Source organism: Calidris pugnax, unplaced genomic scaffold (assembly GCF_001431845.1).
Source record: "Calidris pugnax isolate Ruff unplaced genomic scaffold, ASM143184v1 scaffold24, whole genome shotgun sequence".
Lineage (NCBI taxonomy): Eukaryota > Metazoa > Chordata > Aves > Charadriiformes > Scolopacidae > Calidris > Calidris pugnax.
The window spans coordinates 26,032,637-26,048,862 of record NW_015090922.1 but is presented as its reverse complement, the minus strand read 5'-3'; the positions used below and the strand labels follow the sequence as shown (position 1 = coordinate 26,048,862).

Sequence of the window (16,226 nt, the reverse complement as noted above, 5' to 3'; positions counted from 1 at the left end):
GTCATGAAGAATGTATCTGGTTTCAAATTGTGTTTTACTTCCCCTTTGTCAAACCAGGAAACCCGAAGCTTCTAACAATGAAATAATTACTTCAGTATATAGTTCTAGAAGCCATGCACACACCACCTCATAGTAAGCCACACACACCTAACACAATGGAGAATTCTATTTTAGTTTCCTGTGTGAGCTTAATAGCAAAATAATTTAATAAAATATAAGGGCAACAAGAATATAAACATGGAGGGTCAAGACAAAAATAATCTTATTTCATAAAACTCACTTGTCAACTACAACAAATGTATGCAGTTTGTCAATTCTTGTATTTTCACGGTTACTTCTTTAAAGAGAGACTCTGCTAACCCCCCAAAAAAGAAAAGAAAAAAGAAAGATTAAAAGAAAAAAGAAATATTAAATTAAAAAATAGGCTTCACTTTCACTTTTTAGCTACATCACTTCATTAGCTTGATACAAAATGTCAATCCCAAAAACTCATTATAGTGGTGATAATCCTATAACAGCAAATTTCCTTTCTACCTCATCCAGTAACACCACACCTCAGTAATTTGAAATTTATGATGGTTTCATACACTAATCTGCTGGAGGAAAACAAAGTATTTCAAACACTTATTTCTGCTGTATAGCTTAAGAACGCTGTTTCAAAGTCAAACGATATCAAATGCAAAGTAAGAGAGACCCAAGATTACCTTACTATATCTAGAAGTACCATAAATGCTGGCTGCTCTGGAGACCAAAGTTAGCTGAAATGCATACAGCTGTCATATAATCCACACTCTTCCTCCTCCTCAGACAAAGCTACCAACTGCCAAATGTAATCTAATAATTAGCATATGTGAAGTAAAAGGGCTAGACTATGACATCAGTTTTTTTATCTGCTCCTTAGAAAATAGTTTTGAATTAAATCTGCAGCCACTCTGACATTCAAAATTCAGAAAAAAAAAAGCTTGCCAAAGAGAACAAAACAGGAAAAAACAAAGAAATTTGTTTACAGGTGCATTCTAAATTTTGAAATGAGCAGCAAGATATTTCTAAATGTTCTCTTCTTAAAAAATAAACCCTACTTTAGCAAAAGATGAAAACAATCAGAGTCAAACATCAAAGTCACATTCTTTGTATCTGGCTTCTAAACATGATACAAGAGGAACATTCATTGCTACCTAAGAAAAATTAAGTAAATATCTGTGAATGGTGCTTTAGAGCCAACTGAAAAATAAAGGCAAAGTAGAAATAGTCAGTCTATCAAATCTGTCAGTCACCCAAACATAATTAGCTGTTATCATCATTAACAATAATGAAGATCACTTTTCTACAGTCTCCAAGAGACAAATGACAAAAGGAAGGATGTCACATACAGAAACGTCTGAACTCCTTATTTCTTCTAAAGAGACAGTCAGTATATATGCTTAACAAAAAGTACACAAAACGGAAGCATGTGTTCCTGCCCCTCTTGGAAATGACCACTTCAAAAAATGTTTACAAATTTAGTTTATATTTTTGAGAAAACTTTGTTGCTGCAGTGGACTTTGATCCTCAGCATTTGCTGGCATGTAGCCCTGCCCTTCTTGAAGCTGTCCAGAACAGTTAATTTCACCAACCTTAAAGATGACAGAGAAATCTCAAGAAATTTCAAGAAGAAAATTTTCCTTTTTTTTTTTTGTTAAAGTAGGATTCCTTTACATCCATATCACTTTCTCCCATTTCCAAAAAAACCCAAACAAACTCTATACAAGCAGACACTAGATGAAGTGGAGGATTTGGAAAAAGTTTGTATTCCTCCTTTATCCCCCTTACTCCCCACCAGGCTGCCTTGCATGACAGAGTGGACACACTCCATTCATAAGGAGGAATTTGAGAAAGCAGCAGATCAGGCTAAATGACAAGAATAAGATGGGAAGACAAAGAAAAAACTGTGAAATGTCAAGCAGGTAAGAACTATCAAGTATTGTTCATAGCAATGAATAACTTTTTAGACAACAATAACAACAATAGAGTACTTGTGAGATTTCTATTTTTGAAACTAAATGCTTCTTTGCCTCTTGCCTCCTCCTCTCCCCCCCCCCCATCTTTGCAAACAGACAGGGCTCAGAGTGTGCTGGGTTAATAACCAGACCAGGTCAGCCTGCGAGAGATTATTTTAAGCTGTCTGCATTTTTTAGATAGGAGTGGATGTGACAGGCTGCCCAAGAGAAGACCAAATATAACAAGAGGTCACCTGTATCATATTATCGATATTTTAAGACTGAAATTTACTGAAAACAAAAACTTAGACATTCCGTAGACAGGGTAAAAATATTACAGCATAGCCAGTTTCACAATATTCAAAGCACTGTCAGTTCTTTTGGACAACGCATTTTGACCCTGAAAAATGTTTCCAAAACCCCATTAAATCTTTCCCCACTATTGAACTGAGCCTGAAAAAAGTTCTGGTGTCTTTTATTCTGTTACCTAAGATCACTAACAAAGGAATAAACAACCTCAGCATTTTCCCTACAACTTGATTAAGAAAGAGCTGCAAGTGACCTTTCCTCTCCTTTCCTTATACCCAACCTGGCAACATGTCCTCTTTTCCCTCAAGCCCTCTCCAAAACAGCTAGCACAAACCACAAATGAGTAAGCTCTTCTATTTTATTAACTTTATTAATATCTACCTTGACTTCTATTTTTGGTGAACCTCACTAATAACATGTGCCTTCCCAAACGGTGTCAACTAGTGCTTCTTACCGTTTTCTCTTTATTATTTAGAGTGATACAGCATTTGAATAGGTGAGAGTCTTAGTACTTTCCAAGCTTCAGTAAGCTGAATGGACATATCCAGCCAACCTAATAAACCTTCCCAGAACCACTGTGAAGCACAGTACAGAGAAACCTAACGTAGCACAGGTATTTTTTTTGGCTCGCTGCCTTTAGGAATCAAATAGCCTCTGCCTGAACTTACAAGTCCTGTCAGATTTATGACAGTCAGAAGGGAACCAGACTGGGAAGACCAATTCTGCAGATTGATATGACTTTGCAAAAACAACCAACCAACCCATATCATTAATAGTATTTTGTAGTACGTGATCTAATAACTTTTTAACAAAATATTGGATCACTTACCCATGACCTTTACACACAAGTGTCAGATGAAAACTATTCTGACTAAGCACTCCTCCAAAACTGAAGCATATAGCACACCATGCCTTGGAAAATAAAGCAGGTTGTTGTTTTATTTATAGCTGAATAAGTATATTTTAACTCTTCTCATGGAGGAAATAAAGGATAACAATTTGGAGATTGTACTTATTAGTCTTACTCTTTAGTGACCCTTCTCTTCTCCAGGCTGAACAGTCCCAGCTCTCTCAGCCTTTCCTCATGGGAAAGATGATCCAATCCCTTTATCGTTTTAGTGGCACTTTGTCAGGTTTTCTCCAGTACTTCTTTGTCTTTCTTGTACTGGGGAACCCAGAACACAGTACTTCAGATGCAATGAGGGAATGATACTGGAATTTTAGCTCTAACCAGTGAATGAAAAATAACTAGCTAGATAGGTACATACCATTTTTGTCAATAACAATGTAATGTATTCAGTAATTCTGTATAATATCTGATGTCTCAAATATCCCTTTTAGTGTTAGTTTAATAAATGGTTAACTAATTAACTTTCTTCAGACACAAACCCACCATCAGTTTCTACAATGACAATAATTCAATTTCTATCTTCTTATGCCTGCACTTATGATAGAAATAGAATGAATAAGTTCCCATGGTCTACAAAGTACGTATTTCAAAATCAGGATTAGCAAAACTGTTAATCAGCATCAGTGCTACCATAACTGTAAACTACACCCAGAGAATTATTTTGACATAAGTGTTTTAGCAGAATATGTGAAACAACAACAAAAAATAAAAATCAAAGTTTATTTAGTTCATGTATGAGCAAACTACAAGTTTCTTCTCCCAGCTGTAAACAGCAATATTCCTTGTGTTACATACCTTGCAAATTATGAAAGAAAAACAATGCACCTCATTAACATATCAGCCCATGTAAGATTAAGATTAGACATTACAACTACTATTACTTTGAACCATAGGAGAGGAGAAGAGAATTACAAATCACATTCTTCAGCTTTTTCCAGACTTCTTTAAACAGCTCTATCCCTTGGGTAACCATACAGCTAAAAGATAGAGCAATTGCAATATGCAAAGTGGTTATCATACAATTTTAGACAAAATTTACCAGTGTTCAGTTCTTGTTTACAACATAATTAGCATTATCCAAATGCAGATACCCCTAACAATACATAACACAAAATATATTACAATATTGTCCTCTTGGTCTGACTACTTCTGAAGCTAAACACACTGTTTATATGGAAAGTACTAGGTAAGAATTTCAGAGGTATGTTCTACGCTGCCATTAATGCAGCAGAGCTTCATCAGGCTCAGTAACACAGGAGTCTGGTGATCTTATTTCGTATTACAGAACAGACCATTTATTGAAAAATGGAGTCTTAGATGAAAAGGGGAAAGAAACTATTAAGTTGATGTGAGCAAAGGAAGCCATTTAAAACCTGATAAACTATAACATGTAGCTATTGAGCATCCACCTAGTTTAACCTATGTAGTGCTCAGAGGACAGAGGGGCTCAGGTGGCTGGACAGAAACTTCAATTTTGTTTCTGGCATCAAAGCATAAGCCGAGCATGCCAAACCCCTGGCAAGGAAGGTCAATTATTCAGACTCTCCTAAATCTACGATTCTTTGAATAGATTGACAAACCTGTACAGAATCCAAAAACAGTTACTTTACTTCATACAAATCTCTGAATGCATAATAAATTTAAAATAAAATTAAAAAACTAAATCAATTCTCCTTCCAGAATTTTTTTCCCCTGTAAACAATATGTAGTTGGAAATGAAAGTTAAAAGTTTTACTACTGTCATCAATATGATACAGACAGAGAACTACTACCCTGGGGAAAAAAAAGTACAAATTGCAATTGCATATAGAGTATTATAAAGTATAAAGCAGAAATTATCTTCTAGCCTGCATTTGGAATAGCTGGAACATTCCAGAAGGACAGCCCTGTCCTGTATCTTCAACAGGCATGGGTACTTCACAATCAGCTGCAGTGAGATGCTCTGCCTCCGATGTGTGGCTGCTCTCCCTAGTCAGGTATCTCATCTGCAGATGTCTGTCACGGGAACTGTGTGACTATACCTGGCTCAGTCAGAAAGAAAACTATTGCCTCACACCAGATGCAGCCTATTCAGAAAAGCTGGCCACCAGCACGGACATTAAATGCCTGAACACGTGTTTTTACAAGCTTAATTTGTCTCCTAGGCAAACATAGCATTAGTGTTGAGCTTACAAATAATAAAAAAATTGTGACAGTTCCATTTAAAAAAAACCAATAAAACCAAAAAACCAAATCCCAGCTAAAAAAAAATAAATCTATTACTGCCCCCCAAAAGAGGAATATTTTAGAAAAAAAGGATCATGAACAATAAGTTCTTATCAGTAAACAGAAGTTTCTAACCACCTTCAGTAATAGTCTTTCACATTCCTCCTGTGTAAAAGAACATAGGGTAGTGGAGCACTGTATTTACTGCAGAAGTATGGTGCTTGAAAAGACTGGAAATGCAGAGACTAGAATGAATAAAATAATAATATGAAGCATAACTTACATAGTTTATAGTTCACATATATAAAATTTATCTACTCTTACAAAACCCACCATTTCAGTTATAATGATAATCAGGAAAATAGCTAAATTAGACTAGTTTCTCTGGACATTCACTTACCTACCTTAATACGTAGGAAAATAATTCTTATTTTGTGCTTTTGCAAAAGACAAAAAGACAAAAGAGGAAAAAGTGGCTACTACAAAAATTAGCAACCTAGCCTAGAAGAATACCTAAAACTTCTGTGTCTGCTTTTAACCTGATTTGATTTGACATTGATCATAGCCTCATAATATTATTAATCTAGAAAGGGAGGTAAAAGGGATTCAACTTCACCCCTCAAAAACCTGCCATGACATCAAAAGAAGGAACATGAGTACAGCACTTTTGGGTAACTTCAGCGCAAACATGAAAGCAGAAAAATTAAATAAAAGTTTTAAGCATTTTACTTTCCTACCTTCTCCTACAGCAGCTGTAAAACTGTGAAATCCTGAGTTATAATGAAGTATATTAAATTTACATTTATTACCTCTTACCTTTAATTTTCGGTAGACACCTCTAATGCACATTTGGCATTAGGCTGCCCCAGGAACGATGAATGAGCGACAAGACATACTGTGGCCATGTACTATTCTATTTCTCCTCTACAGATGAAATCTCCCACAACTACTCCTCCCTCTCGCTTCAGTCTCTCTCACCTTGTAATATGAGAAATCCATATTGCTAATTTTGCATGCATATCATTGCTTTTCTTTTAAGTTAGTTCTTTTTTCAAACAGTTTGCAAAAGCCTGACTGTTTTTCATCTGCACCACAAGCAACTAAGCATAATTCTGAAACTCTTACTCGTCTCACACAATTGTACACAATTTATTTTCCATCATTTATCATAATCAATATGATACTCCATTCTTCAAACAAAAGTAGCTACAGTTCATATTTACCGTGTCTGACAGCAACCATATTACTCTATTAGCTGAAGAAATTTTTATGTGGCATATTTCTCTCTAGATTCTCTAGGTTCTTGGTGAACCCATGGCGTGAAAATAGAATGAACGAATTCGGTCAAATCTTTCAAGTTTGTATTGAAATACTTCCCAAATGTTTGCATTCTGTTGAATGTAAACAATTTATGTATAAATCCCCAAAAAGCAGGTCTTATTCAGAAGTAAACATGCATGCACATATGGGCAGGAAGGCGGTCATCCCCCAATAGATTATTTATTTCTTTACTGTGCTGCAGAGAGCATGTCTTCTTTAGATGACATGTTCAGCCAACATGAAGTATTTCTAAACCTGAAGCATACACTAGAACTATAAAGCAATCCACTTGGACTAGATGAAGGGCTCTGCAGAATTAGGAGCTACAGGAGGATGACTGCAGCTCTTAACTCCTGCTGCAGAAAATATCAAGATGTCATGATTTTTGGCAACTGTAGGCTCAGGATTTTCTACAAGCTGCTTGATTAGCCCTTATAGAGGACACACTTTCAGTGTATTATGGTATTGTCTATTTCTAGTCATATTAGCTCTTTTCCACAGGAAGATCAAGCTAAGAGTTTCCATATCACCAAAATTGTGATTTTATTTTTGGCTTATCCAATGCATTAAGGAATGCAATCATCCTTCTGTATAATAGCAGCTGTATAATAAGTATTGCCTCAAAGTGATTCTGCCATACACTTCAATATTAATGAGAGGCAATCTGCCAAGTTACACATTTCAAAAAAAGGCTGAACTTCACTTGTATGCTGAGCCATATAAATGATTCTCTTATGGGTTTGTTAATATGCTCTAGATACCCCAAAGAAATTCAGTTTGTGAGATGTCAAACATCAAGACCGACAGTAGCACAGCTGCCATTTTATTTAGAAGGCAGGATAATACTAAATATACTCTAGTACTAAATACTAAAAATATATTTGTCACTGGTTAGAAATTATGCTTACCTTTGGCTAGAAGAATTCCCAAAGGATGCCAACTTGAGTTAACTTTTTTTTCTGATATCAGTAAAATGGAGATACCTGCAAGTTAAATGAGAAAGGTTTGGGTTTTTTTAATTTTTAGATGAACATGCCCACTTACGATAAGGCACTAAGGCATAAGTAGAAACAATAAAATTAAATGAACACTTGTGTAAAATGAGAATCTACTAATTTATACACGAAAATAAAATATCAAGAACAACTCACTGGCTTTAAAAATTCAGCCTAGTGTAACAAATAGCATAAGTATGTGTTGTAACAGAGAATTTAAAGCCATTATCTGCCTAAGTTCCAGGCAATAACTGGAAAAAATTCTTTGCCAGGGGAAGAGGTCATGAACCAGTAGCTGCTGAACAATCAGACTGTTTCATTATGGCACTGCTTCAAAGGTCATGATAAAAGGTCCACAGCTATTCCTAGAACCCAAGTAGTTTAATAAGATTGTCAGTTACAAGTCTGAGAAAAATTCATGAAGTTCCATAAAATGTTATGAGGGAAGATAGTTGTTACTTCATCCAAAAAGTTTAGAATCATTCTATGAAAATCTCTGGCATGACTTAAAGCCAATGAAGTATCTGACACAGAAAACTTTGCAGACAAAAAAACCCAGAAAAATCCAAAAAAACCCACAACGTTGTTGAAACATTAACAAAGGTGGCTAAAGTGCAGAAAACTCAAGCTCGCAAAGTAGAAAACAATATTGCTTCTGAATGAAGTAAAATAAAAGTCTATGTAAAGTAAAAATATTTTAGATAGGTTTGATCAACATGCAGAGATATAGAACATAAAACTATCATGTACCAATAAGGTGATTTGGCTTTCTATTTTATATCTGTGTTAACACAGTTTCAAAGAGAGTTCATTTTAGCATGACCTCAGATAGAAAAATCTAGCTTGAAAATACACAATGTTGCATTCATATTGAAAGAAAGGAAAAAGAAAACACACACAGCAGGAACAGATGTTATTTCCTGTACTAAATCACCACCATAGGGATAAAAATAATTCTAGTAAGTATTTTACAGAACAGTGTATACAATGGAAAAAAACCACAAAGCCTCAAAATCCTGCAAATCTAGGTATTATAGACACCAGTAACATAAACAAACAAAAAGCCCAAACAGATGGAATGCGGGACAGTTTACTATTATCCTCATTTTAGGCCTAGCCAAAACTGGGCAGCCACTTAAGTCTACCTTTACCAGTATGCTCACAGTACCAAAAACCTCCTGGTGTAGTTCTAACCTAGAGCTTGAGCAAGCCCTTACAGCAGTGAAGTTTGTGTTGGAGAGCTAAACCAAAACTAAACTATACCAGTAGCAGTGTTAACCAACACCATTCCATAACTAATCTGTTTGCCAACAGAAGACACAATTATAAAACCAAGAATATTAAAAAGAAAAAAAATCATTCCCAACCTAAAAAATACATCTGATCAAGACAAATTTCAAACATAAACCTCACTGAAGTAAAAGCTGAAACTAAAGCCAGAGACAAACGTGTTAACCTTTTTATTCATGAATCTTTGAAAAAAGAACTTAAGAACACAGTAACCAACACCTAAAACCCACTGGAAATAAGAGTATTCAAATTCTAAACAAGACTTGCATATGGTAAAACTAACAGCTGAAAAACGAAAAGAAGTCCAGCAAGACAGATTTGTTTTCTCACCTAGTTTATTGCTGGGAGCAAAACTATATATCCTTCTACAAATTGTAGACTGGTATGTATTTTAGTCTAATCTGACAAACTGGAGATAACAATTTAAAACAAGAATTATTGCAATTTATAAGTGGTACACATACTCCTTTATAGGTACAAGTCCCTACTGTAGCCCCATAGTGTCACTGTTTAGATAGACATCTGTTCCAACGTAAAATTGAAATTGAGTCATAAACCAAAGCAAATATATATAAGCACACAAAAATATTCAATAAGCCCCACCAGACAGATAAGAATAACCAAAATCCATTCTTATTTTCCAAAAGGAGCCTCTGAATTCAGAAGTTATATTATCCGGATAATAAGAGGAAACATCAGCCATTAGTCAGCAGAGATGGAGAACCAGAAAAGTAAATACATGAGAAGAAAGTAAGTGCAAAAATGGAAAATACATTTTTTTAGAATGGCTATAGAATCTGGTCAATTTTCCAAAAGAAACAGGTTTCAATTATCTATAAATAAATTTATGAAAATATTATCATTGTTAATGTTGTCTTTCACCCAAAAAAAATTAAGAAGTCTTCATACATTGCAAATCACTAGAAGAGCAAACTTCAAAATATCTGTTTCAAAGACAATTTCCAGATTGCCCATTTATGGGACTAGAAAGTGGAATCAATTGATCTACAGAGTAAAGTAGGATTTAGAGGATTATGTAGTTCTTTTGTGAGGCAGCCAAATGGGAAAACACTAGGCTTTGTCCACATATTTATTTTTTTTAATCCCAAGTTCTTATACAGAACACTGCATCAGTGAAAAAATATTTAAGAATTGAAAAAAAATACGTATTTTTAATTAATTTAAATATGTAATTAATTTAAATATGTAATTTATTATGGAATAATTCATTATTTCACCAGCATTCTAAGAGTTTTCTTTATAACATCTTGTCCCCACATTCAAGAAGATCGACAAATAAAAAAATAAAAACTCTAAACAAAGTAATGTATGTTCCTTTAAACTCACATAAAGTAACAAATTCTAAATCAGAAATTAGGAGAAACAATGCCTGGTTTCTTAAATGTACTTTAAAACTTACTTGTAGCATTAGATGTCGTAAGACTCCTGTGCGTAAGGCGATTATCATGCATCTGTTTTTCCTGGACATCTCATCTTTTACTATTCCCATAGTCCCCATCTGAGTTGCTTTATTCTACAGGAAGCAATAAATGCATTTTGTTTGCTGGTTTGTTAGTCTTTGCTTTTACTAAATGTCCTCTGGAATTAAAGACTAGAGCCTTGCTTCCACAGGGCATGTCACTGAGGAAGCCAACTTGGCCAATGACAAGGCAAAGAAGATTTCACATAAGAAGATATCTGAAATGCAGGTAGAAGTAATTCTTAAGTACATTAGGAAGGCCAATCCTTATTAGTACTCCTGCCTGGCAAAAGGCCAGACATCCATAACCTTTGCCTGCCATACACTGCACCTTTTTTTCAGCTACGAAAACATGATTTTTCTGCATGAATCTTTGGTCTAATACATGTCCAATCTTTTAATATTTTCTATTCCTATTTTTTTATCATAGGAAAAGCAGAAAGAGAGATAGATTAGTAGCAGTATCAGACATCTGATTTTCTCCGGGCAAGCTTTCTTTCTCTACCCAAGAAGTTTTGGCTATACAGAAGTAACTAATTCCAAAAAGAACAAGGTAGACAGCAGCATCTTAGGAGAGCCTAGTTCAAGCAGGCTTCCTAGTTCTCTGAAACACTGCACAGATGGTCACTGAAGAGATAAGCTCCACAGCAAGTGTGGTATGTGCAGAATATCAACTTGCTACAGTCAGTACACAGTAAATCTGATGTACCCTGGACATACTCAACTAGTAATACAGGAGTTGGATTTCTGCTAGGATATCTGAGAGAAAATAGGAGAACTTTCATGAGAAGGAAGAAGCAGCAGCGGATCTCAGAAAGATAAGCCTAGCAAATCTACTAGGAAAGTTTGATTCAAACTTCCATACATACGAAAAGAAGCTGGATTTATTGCATTTGTAGGATGTATAAAGAAACCATTTCTTACATGTGAAATGTAAATCTAATAGTTTCTTCATTAGAGAACATTCAGGACAAGAATGTAATTACATCTGAGATCCCACTCACTTTGAAAAAATATGATGTTTAAAATTATATGTAGTCCAGCAAAATAAATTCCACGTATCACTAAAGACTACCTAATGCCTTGTTGAGTCATTTGGTCTAGGTTGTAGGATACTCTTGGCATTCAAGACTCCAAAATTTTAAGAAGCCTTATGCTTTCCTCTACACCTACACAAAATCTCATTCATGACTGCAGTAGCTCTTTTTCTAAATCTCTATCCAGAATGAAGAAAAAATAAAAAAAAAAAAAAAAACCAACAAAAAAACAGAGATAAAGCAAACAAGCAGACAGACACTTCTGGCCTAGAAGAACACACAAAACCAAATACAGGCAGCAAAGGAATCATTCTATTTCTTCTGTAAGGACAAAGACAGGATACATACTCCATTCACCAAGACATGCCAGAAGACAGACCACTCTAAGTTGCCATTTACATACACACATTCCAATCTTATTTGTCAAATTAGACTGAAATACCCAGACATCACATATTCTGTGTAAGAAACTGGATCCACCATGAAAGACAAAACATAAAATAAATAAAATATCTGTAACAGAGAACTGCTGTTAAGGCTTTTTCTGTTTAAATACCCATTTTGAAACCAGAATGGTTCAGTATCAATTAAGCAAGCAAGATTTTCTTTACTTTCTTAACTTCCATGCTCACAATTGCCTTTTCTCAGTATTCAAATTTTAACTACTTCTAACATATGGAGCAGAGAAATGACAAAACCTGCTACGAAATATCTCCATTCTCAAGTGTGACTACAGTAATAGAACTGCAGATAAAATAGATAGAGCTAGTGACAGATAATATTTTATGCATATTTTTCTCTACCTTGCTCAATTTTATTGGAAAAGTTATTGTCTGTCCCATCAGCTTATATATATACACCTGAGATTTCAAGAAAGCCAGGTTATTCTGTAATGCTTAAGCAGAATTTAGAGTTAAATGCCCAATCCACAATTCTTACTGGTCATAAAGGTTCTTGCTGGTGCTACAGAAGATAAATGAAAATCAAATAGCTATTCACAGAAATTAATTTTATAACACAGGCCAGAATAAGATATCCTGCTTCACATCAGAATTCTAGTTAATATATTTCACAGCTGAAGCAGAACTTTGAGAATATGTACACTCTACATGTACATTTGAAGCCATTATTTTCAAGAAAAAATCCAATTGTAACATTTCTGTAGCAAAGACAACTACATTTCAAAGACAGCCAGCTGGAAGACAGATTCGCAAAAGTAACTTGAATCAGCAATTAAAAGTACAAGTATCAAAAGTGCTTGTTTTTAAGTAAAAGCCACATTCCATAAGCTCTCAGCTTTTATTTTGAAGCGTAGCCTATATCTGATCAAGTTCTTACAATGACCACAAGTTACACACAGGACTGGGGACCAAACCAAAACACTCTATCTCCTAATTCCTGCTTTGATTTCAGCAGCTAATGGGGGCACCTAGCACTTCTCAGGGTCAAGACTGAAGTGATTACATGTATTTTGCTGTTTATTTCTCCTCCAAACACTAAACTCAATTTAACTCTATATAACTTCCAATATTACCAACACAATAGGCTGATCTCTGTAAAGGCACTTTTCCTTCCTTTCATACAGAAAATATCCAGTAAACAGCCTATTTCCCACTCTCTAAGTGACTCCTTTTGTTTACAGGAAGGAAAGGCAACAGAAATCTTGCCATAAAACAGTGAGAGCTAAAAAGTTCTGTTTCACTTCCTACGGTGCAGGTGTTTCATACGTGAAATCTATTGTAACTCCTCATTTTAGGGAGAAAACATGCTGCTTCTTTTTGAAATTCAGACTGAGAAACAGAAAACAATAAGGTTAAGGAAGTAGCAGCATGCTTTACTGTGAAACAAAACAAAGATATACAATAAGCAAGCCATTAACAAGACCAACAATGTATTTTTTTTTTTTTCCACTCAGCTCTGTATAATGAGACACAGAAAAACAAAAGGCACCAAGATTCAGAAAGTGAAATTTGATAAAAGCATGGACTCAAGAAAAAAACTCCACCCTCTGTCTTTCCTTTTTCCATGTAGCTCCTGTTATTTTCTTGGACTCCATATTCTGAACTGCAGTAACAAAGCCACAAGGACAATGGTTGGTTCAGGATGCCTGGCACCTCAGCTTGTACACTCATTTGTGAGTTCCAAAAATACCAACATCCATCATAGTAAGAATTTCATTCATCACTCTATGACCTATAATTCTCTATTGGCTAGTGATACATGGAAAATTCAAATTCTAAAAGAAGTCAAGCAGATGAGGGTTCTAATCATGTAGTAGTACACATACCACTCAGTTTAAAAGGAAATTGAGAATTTTATCACTATCAGTACTATCTCAGCACATCTATCACAAATACTCTTACAATATAAAATTATATGAAATATAAAAATAATATCACGAAGTTAAATTTGCCTCCATGTGGAAGGGATAACCTTATTTGATGCAGGCTGGCCTAGTCTCATACACTACAGGTCAATTTATAGGTATTTCACTATCACAGTGAACACCGTTCCTAGTTCTAGGTACCAGTCCCTGTGCATGCAGCAAAGAAGGGATGCTGCCCCAGTGGATGCATTCCCAAATTCTGAGCATCCATCCAGGTGAGTGTAGCACAAGCAACAGCTTTCAATGACCTGAGAGCACACTGCCCAAACACCCACCTTGCACATTAAAGTGACAGCAAGCCAGATGGAAGGACCGGATGGGGCTAAGACAATTCACCATTTTTTTTTTTCCAATCAAAACACTCAATGAAACATGCAATTACTTGGAGTTTGTTAAAAGCAGCTTTCCATACCAAGCTGATCCATCACCTTAGGTGATCAGTTACCTGGGAAAACAATTACATCACTGCAGTCTGAATGCTTAAAGAAAGATTTGCTAATTAAGGGCAATTAATTGCACTGCAGTACTAATTTGAAAAGCGATATCCATTCAGCTTTTGTCTGCTTAAGTCTCAGATTGTCTGCTGAGAACTGTCTATGGAACCTGCTGAGCAACTTGTACCTTTGGATGATCCTTTCTCTGAGATGGATAATAAACAGCACTTGCTAAGAAACATGTAAGGTGGACAGTGCAATACACATCGATTCACTCTCTAATATAAGTAGCAGTGTAACTCTTATATAAGATCCTTAGGCTACCATAACTTTTTTATATACACTCAAAGGTTACTATACCTTTATCTGAATATACAAAAATCAACTAGCCCTGCTCTGACTTGGAAGAGTTCTATCACGGTTTGAATACCACTTCAATTAAAGAATATTCTTCATGATGAAAACAGAAAATAGAAGCTAGAGATAGCTCTACCTTTTGAACTTCCTTTTCAATTGGGAAAGAGTTTGTGCATCACACTAAAATGATTTTGTCAGAAACAAACAGAACCCCACATTGCCCATCATTTCACTGTGTCCTTTTAGCTACAATAAATTGACAATTAATATGGAGTGTAACTATTTTGAATAACAGGTAACAAACAGATAAATCTTTATCATTATTATCGTTTATATTTTCAACATGCCACTTCACACACTGCCATTCATGTACATAATGTGAACACCATCTTCATTCCTACATATTTTTTTTTCTCTTCTATAAAATATGCTTCAGCTCCAGGCATTTTTTTTCTCCCTTTGCAACACCTCATTTTAACCACAAAGTAAAAGCATGCAATAATCAAGACCACAAAGAGAGCATGAAACAGTATCAATTCTGGCACTACAAAATATCACACTTGGACCACAAATTATAGAAAATACAGGAGATATTATAGACTAGATAGCATAGCCAATTTCAGATCTCTTCTGTCCTTGCTGCATTTCTCTTCTCTGCCAGGAATAGCTCAGCATTTAGTCCTCATATTTTAATTTAATTTTTTTTTTTTTCACTTTGTACTATGCCAGAGTTCATCACAGAAAGAAGTAAACGCCTTAAATGTGAGTGGCTTGGTAATAACCCCAGCTAAGGCGAGTATCACACCCCACAATGAAAGAGAAAAGGGCTCTTAATTTCCCTTTATTTTCAGAGTACAACAGTAAAACATTTGCAGTGCTTTTGATTTCCCTCAAACACACAGAAAAGGAAAATTCATGGAAGTGTAAATGCTGAAAATATTAATGATAAAGATGAGTTACCAGCCTGGAACTGAAGTTACTAAACAAGACAGAAATCCTTGATAGTATCCACAGAAAAAAAGAAAAAATCAGCTAGGGAATGAGGTAGTATCTGGCAACTTCCAATTAAATATAAGAGGAATATGGTGACTGACTTAGGGCAACTGCTTAAAAGAAGCAAAGATACAAAAATTATACAGGTCATAAAACAGGTGTGAAATAAAATCAATTATTGCATTGCGACACTACTCACAGAAATAATATGATGGGTTTTTCATATTGTTCCCATAGGTCTACTTAATATTTTGGCATTAACTTTTGTCTGGGATGAAAAAATACTTTGCGCATTTTTCAAGTGGAAAGCGAGATTTTAAGTACTATAAAACCCAAAATATTTATTTATCAGCTCTGTTTTCTTCAGGAGTGAGAAGTAAGATGGTTTTCTTAAATGCTATCAGTGGAGGGAATTTTCTCTGTATTGTTATGTTCTCTCAAAAAAAACAGTAGATTTTTGTGAATTTCATTTGCAAATGCCTTCCTGTGTGTAGGTTATGCCTTTTTACAGTGTTGTTTGCTTTTTCAAACAAA

At 35.1% G+C, this 16,226-nt stretch overlaps 1 protein-coding gene across 4 annotated transcripts in view; it reads right to left on the bottom strand.

Moving 5' to 3' along the window:
• SIPA1L2 (signal-induced proliferation-associated 1 like 2) overlaps window positions 1–7,706 on the bottom strand; it is a 107,891-nt gene extending 100,185 nt beyond the window's left edge. For all 4 annotated transcript variants that reach the window (XM_014951021.1, XM_014951022.1, XM_014951023.1 and 1 more), the window contains exon 1: window positions 7,629–7,706. The gene's annotated coding sequence lies outside the window, so the exon portion shown is untranslated. The remainder of the gene's footprint in view (window positions 1–7,628) is intronic.
• Between the last annotated feature and the right edge of the window lie 8,520 nt (window positions 7,707–16,226).